General features: G+C 44.0%; 1 protein-coding gene across 4 annotated transcripts in view; it reads left to right on the forward strand.

Annotated features, from left to right (window-relative positions):
* Positions 1-21,917, forward strand: part of LOC311150106 (nuclear receptor coactivator 3-like) — a 107,368-nt gene that overhangs the window by 36,770 nt on the left and 48,681 nt on the right. Inside the window, exon 1 of one of the 4 annotated variants that reach the window (XM_084187390.1) lies at positions 4,106-4,187. The exons of the other annotated variants lie outside the window; for them this stretch is intronic. The gene's annotated coding sequence lies outside the window, so the exon portion shown is untranslated. Of the gene's footprint in view, positions 1-4,105; positions 4,188-21,917 lie in introns of those variants that run through there. 4 annotated transcript variants of the gene reach the window in all.

A 21,917-nucleotide genomic window follows, 5' to 3' on the forward strand; every position in this document is an offset into this window, starting at 1 on the left:
GGGAAAAAAAGTATTTAGTCAGCCACCAATTGTGCAAGTTCTCCCACTTAAAAATATGAGAGAGGCCTGTAATTTTCATCATAGGTACACGTCAACTATGACAGACAAATTGAGGAGAAAAAAATCCAGAAAATCACATTGTAGGATTTTTTATGAATTTATTTGCAAATTATGGTGGAAAATAAGTATTTGGTCACCTACAAACAAGCAAGATTTCTGGCTCTCACAGACCTGTAACTTCTTCTTTAAGAGGCTCCTCTGTCCTCCACTCGTTACCTGTATTAATGGCACCTGTTTGAACTTGTTATCAGTATAAAAGACACCTGTCCACAACCTCAAACAGTCACACTCCAAACTCCACTATCGCCAAGACCAAAGAGCTGTCAAAGGACACCAGAAACAAAATTGTAGACCTGCACCAGGCTGGGAAGACTGAATCTGCAACAGGTAAGCAGCTTGGTTTGAAGAAATCAACTGTGGGAGCAATTATTAGGAAATGGAAGACATAAAAGACCACTGATAATCTCCCTCGATCTGGGGCTCCACGCAAGATCTCACCCCGTGGGGTCAAAATGATCACAAGAACGGTGAGCAAAAATCCCAGAACCACACGGGGGGACCTAGTGAATGACCTGCAGAGAGCTGGGACCAAAGTAACAAAGCCTACCATCAGTAACACACTACGCCGCCAGGGACTCAAATTCTGCAGTGCCAGATGTGTCCCCCTGCTTAAGCCAGTACATGTCCAGGCCCGTCTGAAGATTGCTAGAGTGCATTTGGATGATCCAGAAGAGGATTGGGAGAATGTCATATGGTCAGATGAAACCAAAATATAACTTTTTGGTAAAAACTCAACTCGTCGTGTTTGGAGGACAAAGAATGCTGAGTTGCATCCAAAGAACACCATACCTACTGTGAAGCATGGGGGTGGAAACATCATGCTTTGGGGCTGTTTTTCTGCAAAGGGACCAGGACGACTGATCCGTGTAAAGGAAAGAATGAATGGGGCCATGTATCGTGAGATTTTGAGTGAAAACCTCCTTCCATCAGCAAGGGCAATGAAGATGGAACGTGGCTCGGTCTTTCAGCATGACAATGATCCCAAACACACCGCCCGGGCAACGAAGGAGTGGCTTCGTAAGAAGCATTTCAAGGTCCTGGAGTGGCCTAGCCAGTCTCCAGATCTCAACCCCATAGAACATCTTTGGAGGGAGTTGAAAGTCCGTGTTGCCCAGCGACAGCCCCAAAACATCACTGCTCTAGAGGAGATCTGCATGGAGGAATGGGCCAAAATACCAGCAACAGTGTGTGAAAACCTTGTGAAGACTTACAGAAAACGTTTGACCTGTGTCATTGCCAACAAAGGGTATATAACAAAGTATTGAGAAACTTTTGTTATTGACCAAATACTTATTTTCCACCATAATTTGCAAATAAATACATTAAAAATCCTACAATGTGATTTTCTGGATTTTTTTTCTCACATTTTGTCTGTCATAGTTGACGTGTACCTATGATGAAAATTACAGGCCTCTCTCATATTTTTAAGTGGGAGAACTTGCACAATTGGTGGCTGACTAAATACTTTTTTTCCCCACTGTATGTTGAATGCTGTAACACAGAATAAAACAATAAGAGCCCCATGATGGTAGTGACCGCCCATTACTGCTTATCACTTATTAACCATCATTTATTCACATTACTTACTTTACTTGAACAAAATATTTCAGTTATGTAAAATTACTTAGATTGTATTTGATAACTTTATTTTTCATTCCTTAAAGTCATCATTTCATCTCTGCTCAGGCAGTAGCAGACAACCATCTGAAGTTATCTCTGTGCTTCCTATTGAACGAGTCATCCTGTTTAGCTAGGCTAGTAGTAGCTAGCTGGCTAAATAAATCATTTTACTAGCTCTTCAAAGTAGATACGGCATGCTTTCAAGACTGCTTATTACGAACTACTTTAACTATCAATCGGGTAGAGCTACCTCACGAACTGTCGCTATCCCTCTCGTCGTTGTGTTGTCATTCCTTTCTCATGCGGTCTCATTTGCCGGAAAGTACAGGTGGAATGGATTATGGTCATTGTAGTTAATTTCCACGTTTCTGCGCTGAACTAGGTTGAATATTTGCCTAATGAAAACTACAACTACTACAGCCCAGCGTCCCACATAGTTCTTGACTTAATTTCTCTCGTGAATGATTTTATTTATATCTAGAGAAACGGCGCGTTGAGCTCACCAAAAAAAAATAACTACATGGAATTCAAGTAATTGAACCGACGTTGGTCAATTAGTTGTTTAATAACCAAAAAAAGTATAATAATCATTTAATCACTCAGCAGTATTTTAAAGTGAAAAATCAGTCTGTGTCATTCTGTTACAGTGGAATGGCACCTATCCAAGACGTCTTGGGAGTCTGTGTCTCCGTGTTGGTGTGTGTTCCTGTGTAGCCTGCCTGACTGTGGACCTGATGTCCAGGAAGTAATATCATCCTCAATGCTCTCCTGCCTTATGCTAAACAAGTAACCCAACCTGCCTCTCAGGCTTCTAACACTATGCTAACCAAGTAAACCAACCTGCCTCTCAACTGTCACAGCACTGGCTGGCGGGCTTGGTGAAGGCAGGGTGGCCCAGGTGAAATGGGCTGTGGAGAATGCTGACTTGCCTTCCACAAGAGCATGCAGCTACATGAGAGGGGGAATAGAGGGGAGAGAGGGAGAAAGGGGAGAGAGGGGAGAGAGGGGAAAGAGAGGGATAGAGGGATAGAGGGGAAAGACAGGGAGAGAGGGAGAGAGGGGAAGAGAGGGAGAGAGGGGAAGAGAGGGAGAGAGGGATAGAGGGGGAGAGAAGGGAAGAGGGATAGAGGGGAGAGAGGGATAGAGGGGAGAGAGGGAGAGAGGGAGAGAGAGAGGGATAGAGGGGAGAGAGGGATACAGGGGAGAGAGGGATAGAGGGGAGAGAGAGGGAGAGAGGGGAGAGGGGGTGAGGGGGGAGAGGGGGATAAAGGGGAGAGAGGGATAAAGAGGAGAGGGGGATAAAGGGGAGAGAGGGGAGAGGGGGATAAAGGGGGAGAGAGGGGAGAGAGGGGATAAAGGGGAGAGAGGGGATAAAGGGGAGAGGGGGATAGAGGGGAGAGAGGGGAGAGGGGGATAAAGGGGGAGAGAGGGATAAAGGGGAGAGGGGGATAGAGGGGGATAAAGGGAGAGAGGGGGATAAAGGGGAGAGGGGGATAAAGGAGAGAGAGGGGAGAGAGGGATAAAGGGGAGAGAGGGGAGAGGGGGATAAAGGGGAGAGAGGGATACAGGGGAGAGGGGGATAGAGGATAGAGGGGGATAGAGGGAGACAGGGAGAGAGGGATAGGGACATAAAGAAAGAACCACGTCACTTCTACTGCTACTACTGACTCTCACACACACTCACAAAAACACATAAACACACACAATCACACAAACACACATAATCACACATAAACATACACAATCACACAAACACTTATGTTAGCAGGAAAATAAACCATTTGTCACTCACACTTCTGTGACAGGTCTCCAGAAATCCCTTATGGAGAGTATGTGCTAGCCCAGCACGATCTCACTCCCTCTCTCTCACACTGGGCTAAAAATAACTCCATCTCTTCACTGGTCTGAGAGAGAGAGATGGAGATGTGAGATGGGGGATAAAGAGACAAGGATGGTGAAACAAAGTGAGAAGGGAGAGGTATGAAGAGCGAGAGAGGGGGAGGACAGAGGATCGAGAGAAGACAGAGGTGAAAAGGAGAGAGCAGAGGGATCGAGAGCGCATGAGAGCTGAGGGCAGAGAGAGAGTAGAAGGCAAGAAAAGGGAGCGAGAGGAGAGATCAGAGAGGGAGAAGGAACAGAGAGAGTACAGAGGGGGGAGGGGAGGGAAGAGGACCAGAGGTCCACAGAAAAGAACAGAACTCATCTATAATTCACCTGACCTTTAGTTCTGGTCACTGGTGTTCAGCCTGAAACCTGGGCCTTCCAGCCAATGGATAGCTCTGCTTGGCCACAGAGATCTGCTGCTCAATGTACTGTCCTCTTTGGACTGCTAATGCTCTGACTGTAGAAATAGGCTGCATAAAACAATCATCTTGGGAGTTTGTGTGTCTCTGTGTTGGTGTGTGTTCCTGTGTAGCCTGCCTGACTGTGGACCTGATGTCCAGGAAGTAATATCATCCTCTGTGCTCTCCTGCCTTATGCTAAACAAGTAAACCAACCTGCTTGTGACAAAGATGAAAATATACGTTAGAAATGTAGAAAGAGGGGAGATCTAAATATGCAACTACTAGCATGAGTTGCTAATATGACTAGGATTGTGCCATTGGCTACTGGACAATGAAAGAAAGTTGATTTAAAAACCAATAGAACATGAGAGAAAAAGGTTTCAAATGGCAGTCTTTATAAAATAATTGGCTGCACGTTTGGTTGGGTTTTGGTTAAGCTAATTTGAAGCAAGGTAAGACATGCCTCATAATATGTAGTAAAACGTTCAGGTTTCAAACAATTAAGTATATGTTTTGAAAATGCCTACTGCCTCCAGCTCATTGCAAATGGTGTGTGACGTGCTGAAGCCTGCCTAGTTGCCTATGCACTTGAATGGCGAATGGGAAGCACGCTTCAATTACAAGTTGAGAAATAAAAATAGTAGCTATTTTTAATCGTGGCCATTATTCTTTACACGCGATTGCCTTAAGAATTGTTGTGCAATGATTGGGAATATTAAAGCACATGTTTCACTCCAGCAGCAACAAACATCTGTTTGAGCTGTATCAGCAGCTCTCGCACTACATCAACTGGTATTTCAATCAATGAATAAGCTAAAATCCATTATTTCGCAATGGGATTTTTTTCCCTCCCGGACAATTGACCGGCGCTAATTTTATTTATTGGGTAAAAAAAAAAAAAATTGGGGGGGGGCAAAAGCCGCCTATTACCGGCTAAGGGAAACCCTGGCACAGATGTTTATTGAATAGAAATGTGGGCAATTCCATGATAACAGAAGGATGCTGAGACTCAGATTTGTTACTTTAAAATGGATGTCAAACAAAAAAACTATGATTGCAAAGTTAAACAAACCATACAACTCTATGCACAAGGACTACTTTTAAAGTTTGACAAAAATGCAAAATAACAGCAAAAATTGATGAATAAGATATTTGGCTACAGATGTGCCATTTCTTACCAATCTCTTGAGCTTCTGTCCAAAAACGAATTATGTGATATGACATCAACACATACCCGAAGAGTTACTGGGGCGGTGCATAATTGGCCCTGCGTCGTCCAGGGTAGGGGAGGGAATGGCCGGCAGGGATGTAGCTCAGTTGGTAGAGCATGGCGTTTGCAACGCCAGGGTTGTGGGTTCAATTTCCACGGGGGGCCAGTATGAAAAAAAAAAAAGTATAATGTATGCACTCACTAACTGTAAGTCGCTCTGGATAAGAGCGTCTGCTAAATGACTAAAATGTAAATGTAAAATGTTACTGGCTAGCTACAGTGGCTAGCTTAGCTAACGAACTAGCTACGTAATGACCAGAATGACACATCGATGAACAGCCAAAGGCACACCCCCTTTCTGTTAGAACATTTAAAAAGAGGCGGAGGTGGACCATTCTTTGTGCCCAAGTCGACCTTTAACAATTTTCACTGAAAGTTTTACTAAAACACATTTACTTGAAGAACAGTGCAGATGCAAAGTTTGGTAACAGAATGACTGTTTGTGCTTTCTGTTACCAAACATCTGCACTGTTCTTCAAGTAAATGTGTTTTAGTAAAACTTTCAGTGGAAATTGTTAAAAGTCGTCCTTGTGCATAGAGTTGTATGGTTTGTTTAACTTTGCATTCATTGTTTTTTGTCTGGCATACATTTTAAAGTCATAAATCTGAGTCTAAGCATCATTCTGTTATTGTGGAATTGCCCATGTGTGTTTTGTACTTTATGTCCCCATACCTGTTGATACACTGGTCTGTATGTGTCGTCGTTGACCCCTTCCATCTTTGTAAATGGATTTGACCTTGTTTCTCTACCCCTAATTTATGGCTGGTCTGATTTTGGCCTTTGTCCTGTCATGGTTACGCTGCACAGGGATATCACAGCCCAGAGCCCCGCAAACCTCACATCAAGCACTACTTGTTGGAGTAAAAGTTTATGTGTGTGTGTGTGTGTTCAGGGTGTCTTGTCGCTGACAGAACAAAGCCAAGGCGCTGGCCACAGGGTGAGGGACACCATGGTGCTCATTTTCCACAAGTAACTCTCTGTGCTTTAATCTGTTTTGCTTGGAGGAGAGAGGGAGGAGGGAATAGAGAGGGAGGGAGAGAGGGAGGAGGGAATGGAGAGGGAGGGAGGGAGGGAAGGAGGGATGGAAGGAAGGAAAGTAGAGAAGGAGCCATTGGTTTTAGGGCTATAGGAGTAGGGAAGGGCTTTGGGTCTGAAGTTAGAAGGGACAGGAAGAATCAGTGATGCAGTTGACATTGTTAAAATTAAAGTGTTTTTCAAACAGGCCATTTAGCATGTAACCCTAGCTGAGAGGTAATTCTAGCCCCTCTCGCTCCCTCCCTCAGGGTAGCAAGGTGCCAAGCACCCCTTTATTTTGGCAGCTAGAGGTGGGGCTGCTCAGGCATGTCTTTCAATGAAGCTTTCAGATTTTGAAGTGCTGTGTGTGTGGTTGTGTGTGTGTGTGTGTGTGTGTGTGTATTTGCACGCTTGAATGTTTGGCGATATTACGTGTTCATATTCAAGATCAAAGACCTGTTCAAAAGCACAACTTTTTTTGTTTGTCATTCTGGGTATGTTTGTGGGGTTCAGTACGTCATCCTTTTCTATGTGCATGTGTAAGTGTTTCTCATTACTTTCTTTCCAGACTGGCAACACACTGGTCAAGGGACTTTGAGTTAGTGTGGGTTTGTAGGGCGAGTAGTGATGTCAACACACACACACACACACACACACACACCTTTACAAACTTTCATTTGTATATGCTCGGACTGACAACACCTTCACCCCACCTCCCTCCTTCCTTCTCTTCTAAACTCGACACTGGCACAAAAACAAACCACAGATACTCTGCTTGACCCCAGCGTAGGGCAAAGGCTATCCTGTAATGGGGAAAAAGAGAGCGAAAAAGAAAGAGGGACTGGGAGTGAAAAAGGGGGATGCGCAGAGCCACCACCTAAAACACACGCTCCCAAACTTTGGGTGACTACTAAGTATTTTTTAAACCTCCCGCTGGGCTGGATGTTTCAATGTGTAGTTCATACATGCATAATCTATGAGCAGAATTGCGGTCTTACCTCAATTAGCCACAAATTCCTTAGTTTAAAAGTAACTGTTTTCTGTAAGCTGTGCAACGCCATCTTCCCTACATCTTCCCCCACATGGGCCAGCCCCCTAGCAATTTGAGTTCAACCATTGAGCTTCAGCCCCTCACCATATGTGACAGCTAGCAAGAGGTACATCATGCACACACATTAGAGCGAGAGAGAGAGCAATTACATGGCACACATATGAAATCAAATGTTATTCGTAAACAACAGGTGTAGACTAAAGGCGTCCGCATGCTTCAGTTCGGAACGAGTGTGCTCGAACACTCCCTTAAAAGACCTTAACTTGAAATACAATAAAAAAGCGGCAATAGTACTGTTTGTCCATTTTGAGACGCTGTAGCCAGTATACGCTTCGTCAAAATAGTCTGAATTAATCTAAAATAACTCAAGGAGATTTATTTTACATCTGACTAAGATGTTTGGTGCAGTATTTCTCAATGAAAAAATGTGCATGAAAAAGAGTCTTATCTTGCTGAATGACAACAAAGACTATTGAAGAATCCCTACTGTTGACCAATCACCGACGAAGGGGCGTAGACTTTGGCTCCGAACTTCGGCTTGCCTCTAGAAATGTTTTTGTGTGCCAGAACAGCCCAAAAAAAGCTAGCAGAAGTCCAAAACAAATAAAAACCTCACAAACTGTCATCATAATATATGCACAAACTCATCCTAAATGTTTCAGCTGGAAAGCATGTGGACGCCTTCAATGGGAAATGCTTACTTCCCAAAAATGCAAAGAGAAAAAATGATAAATAATAGAAAAATAATGACACAAGGAATAAATACACAATGAGTGACGATAACATTGCTGTATACACGGGGTACCAGTACCGAGTTGATGTGCAGGGGTATGAGGTAATTGAGATAGATACAGTGCATTCGGAAAGTATTCAGACCCCTTCCCCTTTTCCACATTTTGTTACGTTACAGCCTTATTCTAAAATTGATTAAATTAAATTTTTTCCTCATCAATCTACACACAATACCCCATAATGACAAAGCGAAAACAGGTTTTTAGACATTTTTGCAAATTTATTAAAAACTGAAAACTGAAATACCTTATTTACATAAGTATTCAGACCCTTTGCTATGAGACTCGAAATTGAGCTCTGGTGTATCCTGTTTCCATTGATCATCCTTCAGATGTTTCTACAACTTGATTGGAGTCCACCTGTGGTAAATTCAATTGATTGGACATGATTTGGAAAGGCACACACCTGTCTATATAAGGTCCCACAGTTGACAGTGCATGTCAGAGCAAAAACCAAGCCATGAGGTCGAAGGAATTGTCCGTAGAGCTCAGAGACAGGATCGTGTCGAGGCACAGATCTGGGGAAGGGTACCAAAAAAATTATGCAGCATTGAAGGTCCCCAAGAACACAGTGGCCTCCATCATTCTTAAATCGAAGAAGTTTGGAACCACCAAAACTCTTCCTAGAGCTGGCCGCCCGGCCAAACTGAGCAATCGGAGGAGAAGGGCCTTGTTCAGGGAGGTGACCAAGAACCCGTTGGTCACTTTGACAGAGCTCCATAGTTCCTCGGTGGAGATGGGAGAACCTTCCAGAAGGACAACCATCTCTGCAGCACTCCACCAATCAGGCCTTTATGGTACAGTGGCCAGACAGAAGCCACTCCTCAGTAAAAGGCACATGACAGCCCGCTTGCACCTAAAGGACTCTGACCATGAGAAACAAGATTCTCTGGTCTGATGAAACCAAGATTTAACTCTTTGGCCTGAATGCCAAGCGTCACGTCTGGAGGAAACCAGGCACCATCCCTATGGTGAAGCATGGTGGTGGCAGCACCATGCTGTGGGGATGTTTTTCAGCAGCAGGGACTGGGAGACTAGTCAGGATCGAGGGAAAGATGAACGGAACAAAGTACAGAGAGATCCTTGATGAAAACCTGCTCCAGCGCTCTCAGGACCTCAGACTGGGGCAAAGGTTCACCTTCCAACAGGACAACCACCCTAAGCACACAGCCAAGACAATGTAGGAGTTGCTTCAGGACAAGTCTCTGAATGTCCTTGAGTGGCCCAGCCAGAGCCCAGACTAGAATCTGATCGAACGTCTCTGGAAAGACCTGAAAATAGCTGTGCAGTGACGCTCCCCATCCAACCTGACAGCTTGAGAGGATCTGCAGAGAAGAATGGGAGAAACTCCCCAAATATAGGTGTGCCAAGCTTGTAGCGTCATACCCAAGAAGACTCGAGGCTGTAAGCGCTGCCAAAGGTCCTTCAACAAAGTACTGAGTAAAGGGTCTGAATACTTATGTAAATGTGATATTTCAGTTGTAATTTTTGTATGAATTTGCAACAATTTCCAAAAACCAGTTTTTGCTTTGTCATTATTGGGTATTGTGTGAACCCCCCCCCCCCCAAAAAAAAAAACAACAACAACATTTAAACCATTTTAGAATGAGGCTGTAATGTAACAAAATGTGGAAAAAGTCAAAGGGGTCTGAATACCTTCAGAATGCACTGTATGTACATATAGGTAGGGATAAAGTGACTAGGCAACAGGATAGATAATAAACAGTAACAGCAAATAGTCTGGGTAGCTATTTATCAGTCTTATGGCTTGGGGTTAGAAGCTGTTCAGGGTCCTGTTTGTTCCAGACTTGGTGCATCAGTACCACTTGCCGTGTGGTAGCAGAGAGCACAGTCTATGACTTGGGTGGCTGGAGTCTGGAGAATTTTTAGGGCCTTCCTCTGACACCGCCTGGTATAGAGGTCCTGGATGGTAGAGAGCTCGGCCCCAGTGATGTACTGGGTTGTACGCACTATCCTCTGTAGCTCCTTTCGGTCGGATGCTAAGCAGTTACCATACCAAGCAGTGATACAGCCAGTCAAGATGCTGTTAATGGTGCAGCTGTGTAACTTTTTAAGGATCTGAGGGAACCTGCTACATTTTTCAGCCTCCTGAGGGGAAAGAGCATTGTCGTGCCCTCTTCACGACTGTGTTGGTGTGTGTGGACCAAGATAATTCCTTAGTGATGTGGACACAGAGGAACTTGATATTAGGAAGGTGTTCTTAATGTTTTGTACACTCAGCATGAGCTCTCTTTTTACACGAGGCAGTGTTGTTCAGTACAATACCAATTGGTGATCGATTCAGCCATAACAGGGCTTGCTAGTACCACTACAAACCAAGCTAGCCAAGTTTAGCTAGCTAACTAGCTAGCTGTGTTTGCTATACCTAAAATGTACTGTAGTCTAATATTATCTCTAGCTAGATAACTAGCCTAGCTAGCCTCAGTGCCTCTCATTAGGAGCAAAACTGGAGAAATGTTTTGATGATGAGGGTGAATAATAAAGGAATGACTTTGGCTTGATGACTTATATTAGTCTTGGAGTAACTACACCTGTGTGTTGTAGCTAGCTAGCTGACGTGTGTCTGTGAGATGTCTCATATTCTACTCCATGCTGCTACAGTAGGAATACAGACAGTTCACAACGATTGCCCATGAATGTGTAATAGCGTTTTCGTCTTTCTCTCACAGACAATAATGACTCTCAAGTAGAGATGTGAAAGGTCCCATAACAACAATCTCCCCTTGTATCAAAGTGACTCCGAACACCTCACTGCACCACCCAAACACACCATATGCAAGTATTCCCTTTGTAGAACTGTATTATTTATTATAAGCGGTAGTAGTATATTGTTATTCTACTGTATATATGTCATACATTGCCATAACTGTTCCTGCAGATTGCTGTGTAAACTCACCTCGGTCTCCAGAGCAAGTAAACTGTATTGAATACAAGCCATGTCTACTTATTTGCTATATTGACAGGACTAATCTACTGTTTTATTAAATCATGTTTACTTTCCAACAAATTCAAGTTTAAACGATAAACCAACTCCCTGCATCATTTGTTTTAGCAGTAAGACTGAAGCTAGTTTATCCAAATAAATTGTATTACATTTCAATATGTATTGATCAATAAGTTGAAGTGAACACTTTATTGGTTTCTGATGCAGCTGAAATAATTTAGTCAATTGTCAGTACAGCTTATATAAAACACAGTTATATACATACAGCATGTACAACAGCTAGCAATATCTATACCACAATGCCGTTGTGAGCATACTAGGCATTCTATATTTAAGTGATAATGCCTGAGAAGCCGGTGTTTGGAGGATATATTGGCACGGGTGTTGTTAGACCCGAGACTAAGTCGAGGGCCGGCAAACCGTGCCAATATATCCTCCAAACACCGGCTTCGTGGGCATTATCACTTTTATACAACGGGTTACGAACATATTCAAATAATGATTGACATATTTTCATAAAAAATGTTATTTTGATGAATTTATTCATACTATTTCATCCTTCCATAAGATATAGTCCCAACACATCTAGGGTTGCTACCCAAGCCGGCTCGTCATTCGTTCTATCGGTTCGGTTGCCAGAGACACGACCCACTCGTTCGTTCTAAATGTTCCATTGCCATACTGGCTGGCAACATTCTTATCCCTTGTTTGCTAGCTAGCCAACTACGGCTAACTTACAGTCATGTCAAAAAGTAGTATTTGTTTAAGTTGTTTTCTAGTGACGTTTATTTGGATACATCCATAACAATGAGCTAATGAGGCGCGATTTCGCCTAGCATAGAACATGTGCTCACTCGTCAGGACACTGTTGTTTCGGAGGAGCTAGCCAACAACACAGCTAACACAATCGCTTCAAACTGAAGCTGGAAAGACTGCAAACTAGCTGCACTTCGTTTAGTTTTACCTTTTTTAAATTGGCATTTCTTTGTATATATCCATAAAAATGATGTCAGCTGATTCATGATTTCAACTGGCTGAGAAATGCTGCCTGCCTGTCAGTCTCGTTCCGACTCCCGACACGTTTCATTACTATGGGACAGCTGGAGATCGAATTTGAATATTGAAATAATGTTGCAAATGTCAGAGAGACAGACAGCAAGGTTTATACAAATCTCCGCTGTTGAAAACTAAATGTTAGTCTAAAAGAAATGTAAGATAATGTCTAGATGCTTTTTATAGTGGAGATGAAGTTTATAAATTGCCTGGCTGGGCTGATGAGACAGTGGATTGCGTAGTCAGATGGAACAGAGTAAATAGGCATTTTAACGTCATAGATTTAGCCAGTGGTAAGTTGTGGAATAGACACAGGATGGAATGCGGTTTTAACCAATCAGCATTCAGGATTAGACCCACCCGTTGTATAATATACTACAACATCAGTCTAACTGAATATGGATGTTGTGTTGGTTGAATGTTCCAGGCAGGTTCCAGAATGTTCTTCAGCTGGTGAACCTCTTCTTGTGTTGGGTAATGGCAGCTGGTTTAGCTGGCTTTGGCGCTGTGGCGATGTTGGCAGGGATGTTGGGTTTGGTATTTTATTAAGATCCCCATTAGCTGTTGCGAAAGCAGCAGCTACTCTTTCTGGGGTCCACACAAAACATGAAACATGACATAATACAGAACATTAATAGACAAGAACAGCTCAAGGACAGAACTACATAAATAAAAAAACAGCACACATAGCCTACTGTGACTCTGGCTCTTTGTAGAATAACCGTCTGGTCCTTTCTGCACTCCACAGCCAGGAGGAAAAGGCTCTCGTACACTTTCTTCACCACCCACTGCTTCGACCTCTTGCAGAAGAGTTGTTTGTACTGCACGTCTCCTGGAAAGACATGAAGAAAGATCATGAGGATGTGTAACCAAATCATATCGCCAGATAGCAGCTGGCTAATTACATTGATATGCTTTGGAATGTGTAGCCAGCGTATTATGAAAGCTAGCTAGCTAGCTAGATTTTGGATTAGATAAACAAATATAACAAAAATATAAACGCAACATGTTTCATGAGCTGAAATAAAAGATCCCAGAAATGTTCCGTTACGCACAAAAACCTTATTTCTCTCAAATGTTGTGCACAAATTTGTTTACATCCCTTTTAGTGAGCATTTCATGTTTCACACATGGCTTTTCTTATGATCCTAACAATTTACAGTTGAAGTTGGAAGTTTACATACACCTTAGCCAAATACATTTAAACTCAGTTTTTCACAATTCTTGACATTTAATCCTAGTAAAAATTCCCTGTCTTAGGTCAGTTAGGATCACCGCTTTATTTTAAGAATGTGAAATGTCAGAATAATAGTAGAGTGATTTATTTCAGCTTTTATTTCTTTCATCACATTCCCAGTGGGTCAGAAGTTTACATACACTCAATTAGTATTTGATAGCATTGCCTTTAAATTGTTTAACTTGGGTCAAACGTTTCAGGTAGCCTTCCACAAGCTTCCCACAATAAGTTGGATGAATTTTGGCCCATTCCTCCTGACAAAGCTGGTGTAACTGAGTCAGGTTTGTAGGCCTCCTTGCTCGCACACGCTTTTTCAGTTCTGCCCACAAATGTTCTATAGGATTGAGGTCAGTGCTTTGTGATGGCCACTCCAATACCTTGACTTTGTTGTCCTTAAGCCATTTTGCCACATTTTTACATTTTAGTAATTTAGCAGACGCTCTTATCCAGAGCGACTTAGTTAGTGAGTGCATAATATATTTTTCATATTGGCCCCCCGTAGGAATCGGACCCACAACCCTGGCGTTGCAAGCGCCATGCTCTACCAACTGAGCTACACGGGACCCACAACTTTGGAAGTATGCTTGGGGTCATTGTACATTTGGAAGACCCATTTGCGACCAAGCTTTAACTTCCTGACTGATGTCTTGAGATGTTGCTTCAATATATCCACATAATTTTCCTTCCTCATGATGCCATCTATTTTGTGAAGTGCATCAGTCCCTCCTGCAGCAAAGCACCCCCACAGCATGATGCTGCCACCCCCGTGCTTCACGGTTGGGATGGTGTTCTTCGGCTTGCAAGCCGCCCCACTTTTTCCTCCAAACATAACGATGGTCATTATGGCCAAACAGTTCTATTTTTGTTTCATCAGACCAGAGGACATTTCTCAAAAAAGTATGATCTTTGTCCCCATGTGCAGTTGCAAACCGTAGTGTGGCTTTTTAATGGCGGTTTTGGAGCAGTGGCTTCTTCCTTGCTGAGCGGCCTTTCAGGTTATGCCGATATATAGGACTCATGTTACTGTGGATATAGATACTTTTGAACCCGTTTCCTCCAGCATCTTCACAAGGTCCTTTTGCCAGTTGTTCTGGGATTGATTTGCACTTTTCGCACCAAAGTACGTTCATCTCTAGGAGACAGAACGCGTCTCCTTCCTGAGCGGTATGACGGCTGCGTGGTCCCATGGTGTTGATACTTGCGTACTATTGTTTGTACAGATGAACGTGGTACCTTCAGGCGTTTGGAAATTGCTCCCAAGGATGAACCAGACTTGTGGAGGTCTACAATTATTTTTCTGAGGTCTTGGCTGATTTCTTTTGATTTTCCCATGATGTCAAGCAAAGAGGTGCTGAGTTTGAAGGTAGGCCTTGAAATACATCCACAAATTATGTCAGTTAGCCTATCAGAAGCTTCTAAAGCCATGACATCATTTTCTGGAATTTTCCAAGCTGTTTAAAGGCACAGTCAACTTAGTGTATGTAAACCTCTGACCCACTGGAATTGTGATACAGTGAATTATAAGTGAAATAATCTGTCTGTAAACAATTGTTGGAAATATTACTTGTGTCATGCACAAGTGGATGTCCTAACCGACTTGCCAAAACTAAAGTTTGTTAACAAGAAATTTGTGGAGTGGTTGAAAAACGAGTTTTAATGACTCCAACCTAAGTGTATGTAAACTTCCGACTTCAACTGTACGTATGGATTTTCTTACAATCCTAACGATACGTACGTTCAACCTTTTGACAGCTATCTCGCTCCATAGTTCTGCCCCAGCCTTTACCCACTCTTCCCAGTCTGCTGTCTGTATGCTCTGCTGTGCTCCCTCTATTTGCCAAGATGCCCTTCCCCTTCCCTAACTGAGGCTATGATCTAACTGCAGCCAGCTTCCCCCTCCACGCACACTCTTCCCCCCCCCCCCCCCCCCCCCCCCCCCCCCAGCCCTCTCTCTCTCTTACTCCCTCTCTCTGTCTCACTCTCTCTTACTCACACACACACACACTGACACGCACACTGTTTCACTGCTCTGCATAGTATTTTTGATCTACAACCACAAGTGGAACATGAAGACTGGGGGCTGTGTCAATACCAATGCATGTATTGTGTTCTGGCAGAAGAGGAGAGGAGGAGAGGGAGGGAGGAAGGGTTGTTGATCTTGTGCTTCTGACCCACTCTCTCTGCCCTCTCCTTCCTTCCTTTCTTTCTTTCTTTCTTTCTTTCTTTCTTTCTTTCTTTCTTTCTTTCTTTCTTTCTTTCTTTCTTTCTTTCTTTCTTTCTTTCTTTCTTTCTTTCTTTCTTTCTTTCTTTCTTTCTTTCTTTCTTTCTTTCTTTCTTTCTTTCTTTCTTTCTTTCTTTCTTTCTTTCTTTCTTTCTTTCTTTCTTTCTCACTGATCTAGAGACAGTTGGATAATGAAATCAGAATAAAGGCGCTACACACTCCGTCTTAGATCAACAACACTGTTGTTCTTGTCCTTTGTGATCAGGGACATGCAAAGACAGAAAGAAAAAATATGTTGAGAAGAGGTGGAAAAAGGAGAGGGAAAACCCTAGAAACGGAGAGGCTAGCCTCAGATCTTTACAGTCAAATTCTTGGAATGGATCAAAGTTCACCAGCAGCCTTCGCCGTGTTCTGATTGGCTGCGGAAAGGTGAAATGAAAACCACTGTAAACTTTTGACCGCGCAGGAACTGGAGAGGAATGCCCAACACTGAAGCGGGAGCGCGCTTCTCTCTCTCTCTGTCCCTTCCTCTCCCTTGTTCTCTCTCTGTTCTCTCATTCACCGTCTGTCTGTCTCACTCTCTCTGGCTTTGCTCTTTTCCAGTCACCCCCATCCTTCTGTCTCCCTCTCTCTCTCTCTCTCTCTCTCTCTGGCTTCTCTCTCTCTCTCCCTCTCTCCTCCATGAATTGGTGGCACGCTGCATGCAGCCCTACAAGCAAGAGGGAGGGAGGGAGCGGGAGGCACAGAGAGAAGGAAAGAGCTGGGGGAGGGGTAGAGAGGGAGGAGAGGGGGGATGGGGAGGGAGAGCGAGGGAGAACAGGAGAAAGGACAGAGCAAGGCAGAGAAGAGGAATGCAGCCTTTTTGACTATGTGCCATAATGACACAAACTGGTCCCTATTAAAACAGAAATAATCTAAAGGGAAGAGGAGAAGGCAATGAATGTATAAATAGAAGTGGAACTGGCGAGTAGAGCGCCAGAGCGGGGGGGTGGGCGGGTACATTTTTACTCCTAATGTTTTCTCTCATTACACCTCAAACGGTTTGAGGGGGTCTCGAGTCGGCCGATTTAACTAGAAGAGCAGCCCTCTCCCTCCCTCTCTCTCACTGGCTGCTTTGATTCCATGTGTAAGGCACGCAGGCAGAGGGCTTTAACTGTCTGCTGCTCTTCGCACAGGGAGGATGGCACGTTTTGGTTTGGATGAAGCAGTGGTATGAGCTGAGAATTGTTGTGATATTCACTATGGTACAGGTGGGAGAAAGGGATGAGCGAGACTGGAGGGAGACCAGGTAGATGAAGAGGCAGAGGGGGGATGAAGAGAGGATGGAGGGGGCACAAGCTGGATGGGATTTGGTTTTTTATTTAACTAGGCAAGTCAGTTAAGAACAAATTCTTATTTACAATGACGGCCTACACCGGCCAAACCCGGACGACGCTGGGCCAATTGTGCACCGCCCTATGGGACTCCCAATCACAGCCGGTTGTGATACAGCCTGGAATCGAACCAGGGGGTCTGTAGTGACGCCTCAAGCACTGAGATGCAGTGCCTTAGACCGCTGCGCCACTCGGGAGCCCAAAGGAGGAAAGGGTTACAGGTGAGAAGATAGTATCTATAGAGGAAACGAGAGGAAAGGATGGTGAGGGGGAAATATGAAGAGAAAGAGCGAGACGAATGGAGAAAATAATACTGGTGGGCAGAGAGGAATGTCGAGTTAAACAGAGGGAGAGTGAAACAAAAAGGGATGCAGATCTGAGAGACGGAGGGAGAGAATGAGAGAGGCTGAATCCCAAATCAACCCCTTGCCCCTCGGCCCTCCATTTGCACGTTTACACGCGCCTCCGCCATATGCACAAGTGTCCCAAAGCTGAGGGAGTGAAAATTATGGAGGGTGTAGCTAATTAGACCCCCCCCCCCCCCCCGATAACAACTTCGACCGAGCCAGCAACACTGCCGGCTTCAGAGCGAAGTGGAATCCCATAAGGCACTGCGTTATTTTTGAGTTTGCGCAATTTCACACAAAAGAATGGAGGGGCGTGCCTAATTATATGTCACGTGCATTTGTTTGTCAGATTTCGAGACTTGACACATGTAAAAGATTAAATAGCTCCCAAATTAAATGTTTAACTGTTACTGAGGTTTATATCTTGTAAAACGACGGGGGATTTGTTAATTCGAATTTCATGCTTGTTTTATTATTTAAAAATGGTACATGAATTGCATCATTCAAGTCAGAAGTCTATGCCGAAGTTGATGGGTTTATTGATCCCCTCGCCATTCTCTGGAAGTCACCCTCAGAGTTTCATCAGCAACATGTGACAACCGATTAAGTTGGTAGGGGCGAGGGGGTGGTTTGGGATTCACACACAGACACAGACAGAGAGATATTTTCTCTTCCTGTTCCCCCAGCACAATGGCACCATATGGTCATAACGTATAAAGCTCTCACACTCTTCTCTCTCTCTCTTGCCAGACTGTTTTCCTCTCCTCCACCTCTCTACAGCTCCCCCTCTCCCAGCCAATTACCTCACAGCCCATTAGATAAGGAGCAAACACAAACACACACATCCCATTAGGTAAGCAGCACCCCCACCACCGACACGTGTGCACACACGTGTCCCCCATGAGATAAGGCTCACCCCCACAAACATATATTGCACATGCACACAAACACACACACAGCCTGTTAGATAAGGGCCCCATCCCCCCTCTAATGGGAAGGAGATTAATACCGACAGAAAAAAATATTTCTCAAGATGTCTCTCTCCCCTTGCTTAGCTCGGCCCGGGTTTAAATATTTAAAGCCAAGATGATATTTTTCTTTCCATTGTGCAGTCATGGAATTGTTTATTTTCTCTGATGTTAATGTGTGTCTGCTGAGATGGTAGAGCTGGGGAAAAGTCAAATGCATGCAGGTAGGGTAGATGTGGGCTATTTGTGTTTTAAATACAGATTGGTGTGTGTTCTTTTCTCTTGATGTGTGTGTGTATTGATGTATAGGCTATTAATTTTCCAAAAGTGTGTGTGTGCCTGTGTGTACACGCTTATGTGTGGTTTTGCGGGTTGCTATGCAGTTTTTGTGGCTCTCCAGCAGCGTGTGCTTTTGTCTGTGGTAATGATGGATGGCAGGCAGGAAGCTAATGTGATTTGGATGCTCCACCAGGAGAAAAGTGTTTGTTGTGTGCGCGCGCCTGACTGTGTGTCTGTACGCCTCTTGCATGCCTGTGTGTGTGTGTGTGTGTGTGTGTGTGTGTGTGTGTGTGTGTGTGTGTGTGTGTGTGTGTGTGTGTGTGTGTGTGTGTGTGTGTGTGTGTGTATGTCAGGCTGTTGAAGGCTTTCTGCCCTACGTCTGTAGATAGCTGAATCTGCAATGTACACCCTCCTCTACCTCCCTCTCTTTTTCCTCTCTCTCTCCATTTTATTTGACTGTGCTTTGCAGTTTTTTGATGGTGGAGAAAATAGGGAGGATGTGAATGTTTTTGTAAAGGTGAATCTGCTCCCTGGCCTGCCAGAGGAGGGAGGGACGGTGCTCTCTCTAAGTCCTTGGTGATGGTTATTGTGAGCCAGTTTACGTCCTCTGGCTCCTGAGCAACTCTGGCTGTGGGTGGCATACAATTACCTCCATGTCTCTGGTCATGCATTAAGCATTGGACCTGGAGGAAGTTCTAGGATTGTACTATTACTAGTTCCCAAACGTTGTGTAGTTCTGTCGTCAGTGTGCACCGCGCACTTAACTGGACAATACAGTTATCGGGAGCAATTGAAGCTGTTGGACTGAAAGTTTGCACTAACGTGCACTTGACTGGTTGACTGGACAGTATCTGTTCCTAACAACCTATGTCATATGACTGTTGTATTGCAGGTCCTGTGTGGCTCAGTTGGTAGAGCATGGCCCTTGCAACGCCAGAGTTGTGGGTTCGATTCCCACGGGGTACCAGTACGAAAATGTATGCACTAACTACTTTAAGTCGCTCTTATCTGGAAAAGAGTGTCTACTAAATGACTCAAATGTAAAAATGCAGTGTAGTTACATAAGCTATATATGGTGGACCCAGTGTCTCTGAACGGATGGCTCAGAGTTCTGTATGCTGATCTGATACGCTCAACGTTCGTCAGATATGGCTTAAAATAGAGCTGGTTCACCCAACCTGAACCCTTTTTTTCTCTCTTACGGTTCCACCCTTCTGTCTTGCTCTGTCTCTCATTTTCTTTCTCTGAACTTTACTGTGAGTTCCAACTTTTTTTGGGACCTTAGCCAACATTTAACTGACTGTGGTTATAAACAGGACATATCATGATATCTCACTGACAGATCAGGAGCCTTATTATTGTATTTGGATAGTAACAGTATCCGGTTTCCTCATCTTACATTTCAATTCTCTAATCTAAGGAAAGTAAACCACGTCTTTATGATGAATGTGTGTGTTAGGCTGCCGGGTTAGGACAAAGGGTGAACAGGAGCAGATTATTCGTCTGTGGAAAGGCAGACTGCCCGTCTGATCAGCTTCACATTCACCATGAATCCTCATGTCAGATCACATTCAATGGTAGCATATCAACCTTTCAGTGTTTGTCCTGTTGTCAAAGTTAATCACTTGATGATGCTAGGCTGTAGGAGGCAGGGTAGGATGCTCTGTTAATCCTTTTAGAAAGATATAGTGTAGCTCACTGCTCTTTAAATAACCCACATTCTCAGAAAGTTTGGATCGTGGAAAATCCTAAGTGGTTTCATCAGTGACACAACTATGCTTAGCTAGTGAAATAACAATGTTACACAACGCTGTCTGATGCTCTCTCTCATGTCTCACTCAGGTGTAAAAGGAATGTAGGGGAATGGTGTGATTTTGGAGGGTGGATTTCTTAAAGTTGTTGTGACTTGGGTTTGGTTTAGCTGTTAGGTGGAAGATAAGAGAGAAAGACAATACACAGAGAGAGGGATGGAGGGCAGAGGGACCATCAAGGCAAGGTTAGGGGGTGGGGGTGGCTTATTGATTGACCTATTACATTAATGAGGTCTGAGTAGCCTTCTCTGTGTGTGTGTGTGTGTGTGTGTGTGTGTGTGTGTGTGTGTGTGTGTGTGTGTGTGTGTGTGTGTGTGTGTGTGTGTGTGTGTGTGTGTGTGTGTGTGTGTGTGTGTGCGCGCGCACACACACACCACCCGTGGAGCTATAAAACAGCCGCCCGCCTGCATATGCTTAATTATATTATTAATAGGCCTACCAGAATGTTTGGACACTGGGTAATTTTCCCAGGGAGGGATATCATTATCCTTTTTTTCTCCATTTGAAAATCGTTAACTTACTCCCTAAATTACAGCGTTCAGTCGCTCTCTTTCTGTCTCCCACTCCCTCTTTCTTCATACCTTCTCCCTTCCATCCCTCAATGTGCAGGCAAAAGGAAAGCCATGTGTAACACTGTTGCCTGGTCAAGGCTTTACTGTAGGCCTGCTACACAATACACTTAGACATTGTGTTCGGAAGGATTATGTATACATGACTCATGAAGTTCAACTTGGTTTTTTGATAACCCTTTCTTTTGGTTTATGATATGATATAGAAGTGTCTGTCTCTTACCTCCAGCCAGGTGATAAAGGTGATGTGTGTTATATCACACAAGCTCCACACGTGTCTCGTCACACTCTCGGTTGATGTTCTTCAGGGTTCAGCTGAAGGTGACAGCTGAGGACGTGTGTGTTTTTACCCTCCTTATCTTATCTCGGCTCTGCTTGTGGCTCCTGAGCAACTTTACAGCCAGACAGTCCCAAATTACACACTGGAATGTGTCCTTTCTTACAACAGTTATTATCTCTCTCTCTCTCTCTCTCTCTCTCTCTCTCTCTCTCTCTCTCTCTCTCTCTCTCTCTCTCTCTCTCTCTCTCTCTCTCTCTCTCTCTCTCTCTCTCTCTCTCTCTCTCTCTCTCTCTCTCTCTCTCTCTCTCTCCCCCCTTCCTCAGTTTGTAACAGTGCAGGCGTTGGCACTAGCAGCACTGTGCACATTCAAATGCTCAGCACATGGCTAGCCTAAGGTTTGGCTCAGTGCAGTTCTATTGTTGCACTACTCTACACACTGGATTAGTTTGGACCGCAGTCAGTGGCTTCAGCTACTCTTGTGCCAGTTGAACTCCAGTTGGCCCATTATAGGGAAGCCAAGGTGGCTGGTAAACTAGCCAATCGGATTGTAGATTAGCTCAATTACTTACTTATCCTGTTGTGTATAGACCTTTTTGCTTTGGCGTGTAGGATGACAACAGTTATATCTTACTACAAAACTACTCTAGTTCTGCAGAAGAGTT

The sequence above is a fragment of the Coregonus lavaretus genome (genome assembly GCF_964263955.1).
Source record: "Coregonus lavaretus genome assembly, chromosome: 22".
In the NCBI taxonomy this organism is placed as follows: domain Eukaryota; kingdom Metazoa; phylum Chordata; class Actinopteri; order Salmoniformes; family Salmonidae; genus Coregonus; species Coregonus lavaretus.